The sequence below is a fragment of the Cupressus sempervirens genome, chromosome 1 (genome assembly GCF_028749045.1).
Source record: "Cupressus sempervirens isolate cs-2001-9-10 chromosome 1, ASM2874904v1, whole genome shotgun sequence".
In the NCBI taxonomy this organism is placed as follows: domain Eukaryota; kingdom Viridiplantae; phylum Streptophyta; class Pinopsida; order Cupressales; family Cupressaceae; genus Cupressus; species Cupressus sempervirens.
This window is the reverse complement of record NC_143118.1, coordinates 247,789,227-247,797,485: the sequence shown is the minus strand read 5'-3', so window position 1 is coordinate 247,797,485 and position 8,259 is coordinate 247,789,227. Positions and strand designations below refer to the sequence as shown.

Genomic DNA, 8,259 nt, shown 5'->3' with positions numbered 1-8,259 from the left:
TAGCCTCTTTCCAACCTAACACTTTACCAAAAAACAACAAGTTTCACGCAGTGGCTTGTATTTGCCGTAAGTTATAATAATTTATAGTTTATTAAATTAGTAAATAAATTTAATAAATTAAAGAAGAATTTATGTAATAAAACTTATGATAAAAATTTATTTAAATGAAATGAGTATGTAATATTAAAATTAAAAAGTAGAAACAATTAGTATATAACTAATGTATAATAGTATTCAAAATATTTATGTAGCTTTTATATATAAATAAAAATTTCTTATAAAACATTTGAAACAATTATCTAGATCTGATTCGTTAAAATTCAAAATAATAATCACCAGTTAAGTATAGGTGATTGCAATAGTATATTATCTATGACAAATACAACAAGAAAGTTGTCAAATTGTAGTCCATTTTTCAAAAATGTATTTCACACTCTCAAATTCTATAACGAACATACATAACTGGATGAATCTTTAAATATTAGAGAATATAAGATATAACATTTCCAATGGAAGATTTCCAAGTAAGGGGTTGAACATTCAAAACATCTTTTTGTGTACTAAAGTGTCCTCATTTCATTTTTTAATTTACAACCCCATTAGATGTTGAACCTTAGATTTAATTTCATGATTAAGAGAAGTGCATTGGTTATACTTTTTTCTTGGTATGCGTACCTACGCCCTTAGTTAAATTCATTCTCACATTTTAGTATTTAATTTTTTTTATCTTGCTTCACATTACTAATAGAAAATTTTATTTATAAGTTTATATTTATTTACAAATCTATTCTTCTTTATCTTTGTGCTTTATTAATATACAAACATTTTAAAGATTAGTGTCGAGTTATATACTTATTATTCACACCATTATGTGTATAATACTCAAAATGTACCTTTAATTATAATTATAAATTAATATACAATTTTTTTTAATAATAATATTTGTATATTTATATTATTAATTTCTAAAGGAGTGTGAATTAATTAATATATAGACATTCTAGATGCTATGCAAATGTTGTCAACTTTCAAACATCCAACCTATTTTTATATTGACCAATTCTCTATCCTACATTCAATTTTCACAATTCCTACATTAATTATATCTTTTGCACCAATCGCGAATAATTATTTTTTATAAATTTAATATTTCTAAAGTTTTATATTTATTTACTAATTTTCAATATGAAACAATTTATTTATCTCAAATATTATTGACTCATTTGATTTTGTGTTATAGGAGCCCTTTTATCAGAGCTCCTTATACTGCTTCTATTGCAGCTAAAATTTTGTAGTCTACTTTTTACAATTAAATTAGAAATATGTAAATAGATTGATTAAAACTATAATAAAAATAAATCTATTATAATTCATATATCACAAAAAAATTATTATTTGTATTTATATTTTTTTAAAATATTATTTTATATTTAAAATAATATTATAATATATATTACAACTAAATATTTTTAAATATTTTATTAATCAAACTTTAAAATAATATACATGTTATAACCATTACATTTTTAAATATATAATTTACATTATATATATAATTAAATAATATAAATTAATATTCTAAAATGAAATTAAATATACATCACAATATACTTTGCATTTTCTATTACACTCTTTTAATTTAAAACTATTTGGCAAATACTAGCTACTATGTGGCACTTGTTAAATATGTACATATAAATGTAAAAGAAATATATAAGATTCTATAACTAGAAACTGAAACTTTAAGTTTAAACAGTTAATTTGTGTTGAAGATTTACAATATATATTTTTTTAATTTTTAAATAACCTTATGATTGCAATATCCATGATTCCATTTTGTTTCCATCTTTAGAGCATTTTGTGGAATTGTTAGCAATCACTGATGCATTGGCATTGATTACTTTCAATTTGTACTTTGCTCGCAAAACTTGAATTTCAAATCTGTCAGTTGAAAATTTGCTACTCCTTTAATATTTTTTTTTATTGTTCTTCAGATTTGGATAAAAGTAGAAATTTATTAATAAAAATGTGTATATTGCACACTTATATTGCACATATATACATTTATATATATTTATAAATCTAATTTTAAACATTAAATTTAAAATAAATAAAAATACAAAATAAAATAATAAACTTGAAAATAATTTAAGAAAAAGACTACACTATCATTTTGATTGAGCATGTATAATACAACTTATTCTAAACTGGTAGAACATATTAGAGCATATTAGAATATTTCTAGATAAGGAATTTTTTATACAAACAAATAGAGTTCTTAAGTAACAAATAATATGATTGTACACCAATATAATATAACACTGCACAGTACATATTTCACATTTAAAAAAAACTTTAACTACTTTTACATTAAACAAAGAAATATGGTTTAACATATAGAGTAATTTGATCGAAAAATCAAAATAATAATAGCTTGCTCCACGTCTATAAGATAGATGGTAATATGCTCTGTTCTGACAGATCTTGTAATATTCAAACTGCTCATTACAACCTTTGTTGTATCAAATACTCTTCTGCTTTGACAGTCAATCAGAGTATGGCTGCAGGATGCCATGCATGCATGGGATGGCATGAGGAGGCATGAGGATGGGGGGCGAGCATACCTAGGCAGTCGATCCTCTTACGTGGGTAACCGTTGCCGTCTTATAAGACCAAATGAAATTGGCCAATGGAATTTGAGAAAAATAATTTTTGTCATATATAAAATTCATAAGTAAATAGGCAAACTTTAAAAAAAATGAACTTATAGAAAAATAATGGTTGAAAACAATTTCACTATTGTCATAATTGTGCAAACTGAATGCAATAGTATTGCCTTACTGCAAGTACAATAAATTAAAAAACGCAGCTACACATCATCTTTGAAAGCCGTGAGCTCGTATTCCTCCTTTTATGACTGCACAGAACGTTTTCGTATGACGTTTCATGGGTGACATCATCATGCAAATCAAATAAATGAATGAAATAGACCATATAAACGTGCTCTTTCCTTTAGAATATATATGTGCTGTATAAAGCCATTTGATAAACATATGGGACCTCAAACATTAACATACAGTTGAAAGTGATTTGCCCGTTTCTTGTATTCATATTAATAATAAAATAAACCATAGAATAAATAAAATAAACCATATAAACGTGCTCGTTCCTTTTGAATATATATGTGCTGTATGAAGCCATTCAATAAACATATGGGACCTCAGAACAATGTTTGAAAGTGATTTGCTCATCGTAACGTTAAAAAATATGATCATGAAAATTCAAAGGTATGAAGTCAATCAGCCAAGAAAATGCCATAAAGAATAGATGAAGTCTACTCATTTTGAAACTGCTTTCCAATGTTATACATGCATTTCTTTTGATGAAGAAAATTGATACTTTATTTGCCTTGCCCATTTTGTGCATGTGCATGTGCAATGTGCAATGAATGTAGAAGAAAGACAGTTCGATGAGCACGGAAAATATTAAAAAATTATATACGAAGTTTCCCAATGAAGTCTTGAAACTCTCGTTCAAGATAGCCTGCGCAGAACAAAAAGGACTGTTACAAGTCATGGCGAAAGGTGAGATTCCTCATTTTGGACAACTTGACAGTTATGCCTATAAAAAGCGCAGCAAACAAGCATTCCTTGCATCCTGCCATTTCTACAAACTTAGAAGCCATTGCCTCTCTGTGCCTCAAATCAAACAAACAAGTGTTTTTTTGCAATGGCTCTTTCCTCTACTTTTTCATCCAATTTCTGCCTCAAATCAAAGCCTTCCCAATCTCAATCCAACAATGCCAGTGTTGGTGTGAATGGCAAAGCAGGGCTGCCATTAAAGCGCATGAGAACGAAGGTTTTCATGTCAAACCCGTTAATAGCTAACCAGACCCAAGCTGATGAAGTCTCAAATAGGCGCATAGGAAACCATCATCCCAATTTGTGGGGAGATGATTTCATTCAGTCCCTCCCAAACCATCCTTACCAGGTAAGATCACACTCTTCTTCTTCTTTCTTCTCTTGTTTCTTTGCTCTCTGACTCTGTTTTAGTAACAGTTTTGTTCTGATGTTGAAAACAGGGCACCCACTATGCTGAGCATTGTGGGAAACTTATTGGCGAGGTAAAAGACAGGTTCAACCATGAAAAAGATGTTTCCCAACTTCTTTTCTTGGTTGATAGTATTGAGCGCCTTGGAATAGATCGGCATTTTCAAGAGGAAATAAAACAAGCCCTTGATTTGGTTTACAGGTTTGTTTCTAATTCCCCTTATTATAGCAAGCCCATTAATAAGATTATTATTATTACAAGTACATAACGTTCTATAATGCAATTCAATGCAATGCAGGAATTGGGGTGAATGCGAAAAAGATCTCAACGCCACGGCCTTGGGCTTTCGGATTCTGAGGCTCCATAGATACTCCGTTTCTCCAGGTATTTCTTATTATTAAAATAAGATATCTCTGTTTAGGTTTATGTTTGATCCAAACAAATATCAAATGTTCTAAAATGTGTACTTATATTTGATCTGATCTTATCGTTCACTTGATATAATTTGACAGGAGTGTTGGGGGCGTTTAGAACAGAAAATGGGGACTTCTTCTGCCCTACCGCTGAGTCGGAGGAGGAGAAAATCAAGAGTATTCTGAATTTGTACAGAGCTTCATATATTGCTTTTCCAGGGGAGAAAATTTTGGATGAGGCCAAGCAATTCTCTACTTCATATTTAAATGAAGCTCTGCAGATGAAAGGGATAAACTCCAGCCTTTTACATGAGGTATTATTCACAAGTTCAGACAAAGGCAAATGTTTATACAATTAAACTTATAATCTACTGACTCTAATGAGATCATCCTATATATGTGTGCAGGTATCAGTGAATCTGAGGTATGCATGGTATACACTCTGCCCAGATTGGAAGCGAGGAAATACATTGAAATCTACAGGGAAAACAATGAATGGGCCAGGTACTCATTTGCTCTGCTCCCTTATTTTCATCTCCTTACAGGTTTAAACGATAACAGCCAAAGGCTGCAAAACAATTCAATAGGTTTGCAATTCTATTTCACTTTTACTTCTAGAACATATGCTACTCAAATTTTAATTTTAATGTATATTTGTTTTCAGGGTGGAGGATAATGACAAGCTTTTATCTCTAGCAAAAATGGACTACAATATGATTCAGTCATTGCATCAGCAAGAGCTTAAAGCTTTCTCGAGGTCAGTTATATTTTAAATGCTATGTGAGATGGATAATAGATTTTATTACGTATGCAACTTTATATTTTTTTTGTTTTCAAAGAAAAACATTTTTTTATTACATTTGGGTTATTGAGGTTTTAATTAACATTTTCCTTTTCAATTGGCTGTGTCGTTTCAGATGGTGGAGGGAATCTGGTTTGCCTAATGTAAATTTTGCTCGCCATCGACATGTAGAATTTTTCTTTATGGCATGTGCAATTTGTGAAGATGAAAAGTACTCTACATTTAGATCGAGTCTTGCCAAGTCTTGCGTACTTGCAACATATTTGGATGATACATATGACACATATGGAACAGTTGATGAACTAGAACTCCTCACACAAGCAATTAAGAAGTAAGTGATAAATCAATACTTATGTTGCAGTAACTAACAATAAATGTGAGTTAGATTGTAACAAAAAGCTATTGCATTTTTTAGGTGGGATCCAACATCTATAGACCAGCTCCCCGAATACATGAAAATTATATACATGGTTTTGTATAATGGAATCAATGAAATGGATCAAGAAGCTCAAAAGTTTCAAGGCCGAGAGACTCTCTCCCATGCTAAAGATGCGGTATGATTATATATTTTTGTTAATTTTTTCATTAAAAAGGGTAGAATTCATAAAATAGCTGGCTCATTTACTTTCACAATCTCAAAGGTAAATGTAATGCATAACCAAATTTATTTCATCTCATTTTCTTATGTTTTGGTAGTCAAAAGGAGCCTAGACATTTTATTTTTGTTTTCTAATGAATCAATAAACTCTTTTATCTTACTCAAATTTATTGTGTGTTTATATAGTGGGAAACTTATATAGATGCTATGTTGCAAGAAGCTAAGTGGAATGCTACAAAACACGTACCAACTTTGGCAGAACACATAGAGAATGGAACAATTAGTTCAGGAAAACGCCCAACCACATTGCAAGCTATATTAACAGTGGATGGGATTGTTCCAGAAGATATATTTCATAAAATTGATTATCCGTCGAGGTTTGATAGTCTTGGAGGTTTTAGCCTTCGAGTAAGAGGTGACATCAAATCCTTTAAGGTGTGTATTCATATTATATTTGATATTCTATTTACATGAATATAAAATGAAAATTGAGTTATAGGCTATTCAATTTTTTTAAGAATTTCAATCATTGGTTTTGAAGGGTGAGGTGGCTCGAGGAGAAACAAATTCATCCATAGTGAGCTACATGAAAGATAATCCAGGATCCACTGAAGAAGATGCCTTAAATTATCTTGAGAGCTTATTGGATGAAAGACACAAAGAATTGAATTGGGAGTTTCTGAAAAATGATGGTGTTCCAAGTTGTAGCAAGGATTATTCTTATGATGTTGCAAGGGGTTACCTACATTTCTACAATGAGAGAGATGGCTTTAGTTTTGCCTATCAAGATATAAGAGATCATGTAAATCAAATCCTAATTGAACCAGTATCTATGTAAATTTTGAATGTGGTAAACCAATGCCTACAATCGCATAAGTCTCTCTTGAATTGATTGAGAGATATTTATTATTATCAATAATAAATGAATTGGTATTTTTTCTAGTGATTCTTACATAATATTTGCATGGTTTTGTTTTCTATTGTTTTCTATTTTTTTTTGTGGTGGATAGGCATTTTAATATGATTTTAAAATGAAGAGAATATATGATTGTTTCTTAGAATAAAAGTTATAATTCTTACGAAAATTGCTATTTTGTAAGAATCACTTTTATGGTTTATGTCAAAATATTAAAAACATCTAATATGTTTGTTTCAATAAGAAATTGTGTGGTGTAACATTCAATAAGTTCTAACTACATTATCTCATTATCTACATCTTATTGGTAAGAATATAAGATCTTGTCATAAAGCGAAGATGATGTCGAGAATCATCCATACAAACAAGTATAACTTGACTTAGATCAAATTAATCATGAAAAACTACAGTGGGATTTTAAAAGGTTTACTTATTCAAATGAAAAGGGCTAAGGAACTTATCTATGGGCTTAAATAAAATGTCATTTTAAATAGTTGAATAAAAATGAATAAAGGAACTCATATAATATACCTATGTTGCATTTTGTCATGATACATGGCCATCATACATTATCTTTAAAATGAAGAACATTGGTGCTTATTTGATAGAATAATGGTAATAATTCTTATTGCATTGATATGAAATAGAAACGTACTTTTATGGGCTTTGTTAAAATTATATTTATATCCCTACTTAAAATCAATTAGTAAAAAAAAAAAGAATAAAAATGCTTCTCATGTGAATAGCCATCTCAAGGTGAGAATTAACTTCATAACCTAACAAAAATATTTCTATCCTTTCATGCAACCTCCAATATTTGAAATTATTTGTTGTCAACTATGAGCTCTTTTATTGTGGGTGCAAAATAACCATACATATATAATTTCATATGCTCATCACTAAGTAGAATAACAATTAAACATTTATCATGGAACAGTTGATGAACTAGAACTCCTCGTGCACAAACAATTAAGAAGTAAGTGATAAATCAATACTTATGTTGTAGTAACTAACAATAAATGTGAGTTAGACTGTAACAAAAAGCTATTGCATTTTTTGGGTGGGATCCAATAGCTATAGACCAACTCCCCTAATACATGAAAATTATATACATGGTTTTGTATAATGGAATCAATGAAATGGATCAAGAAGCTCAAAAGTTTCAAGGCCAAGAGACTCTTTCCCTTGCTAAAGATGCGGGATGACTATATATTTTTGTTAATTTTTTCATATAAAATGGTAGAATTCATAAAATAGCTAGCTCATTTACTCTCATAATCTCAAAGGTAAATGTAATGCATCACCAAATTTATTGCATCTCATTTTCTTATGTTTTGGTAGTCAAAAGGAGCCTAGACATTTTATTTTTGTTTTCTAATGAATCAATAAACTCTTTTATCTTACTCAAATTTATTGTGTGTTTACATAGTGGGAAACTTATATAGATTCTATGTTGCAAGAAGCTAAGTGGAATGCTACA

General features: G+C 29.5%; 1 pseudogene across 1 annotated transcript; it reads left to right on the top strand.

Moving 5' to 3' along the window:
* The first annotated feature begins 3,642 nt into the window (after positions 1-3,642).
* On the top strand, positions 3,643-6,805 carry LOC149577085 ((E,E)-alpha-farnesene synthase-like; annotated as a pseudogene). Its single transcript, XR_016362739.1, has 10 exons — positions 3,643-3,990; positions 4,082-4,251; positions 4,349-4,434; positions 4,563-4,777; positions 4,871-4,967; positions 5,128-5,220; positions 5,381-5,596; positions 5,681-5,819; positions 6,050-6,298; positions 6,405-6,805. The product of XR_016362739.1 is annotated as a (E,E)-alpha-farnesene synthase-like (transcript).
* The last annotated feature ends 1,454 nt before the right edge of the window (positions 6,806-8,259 follow it).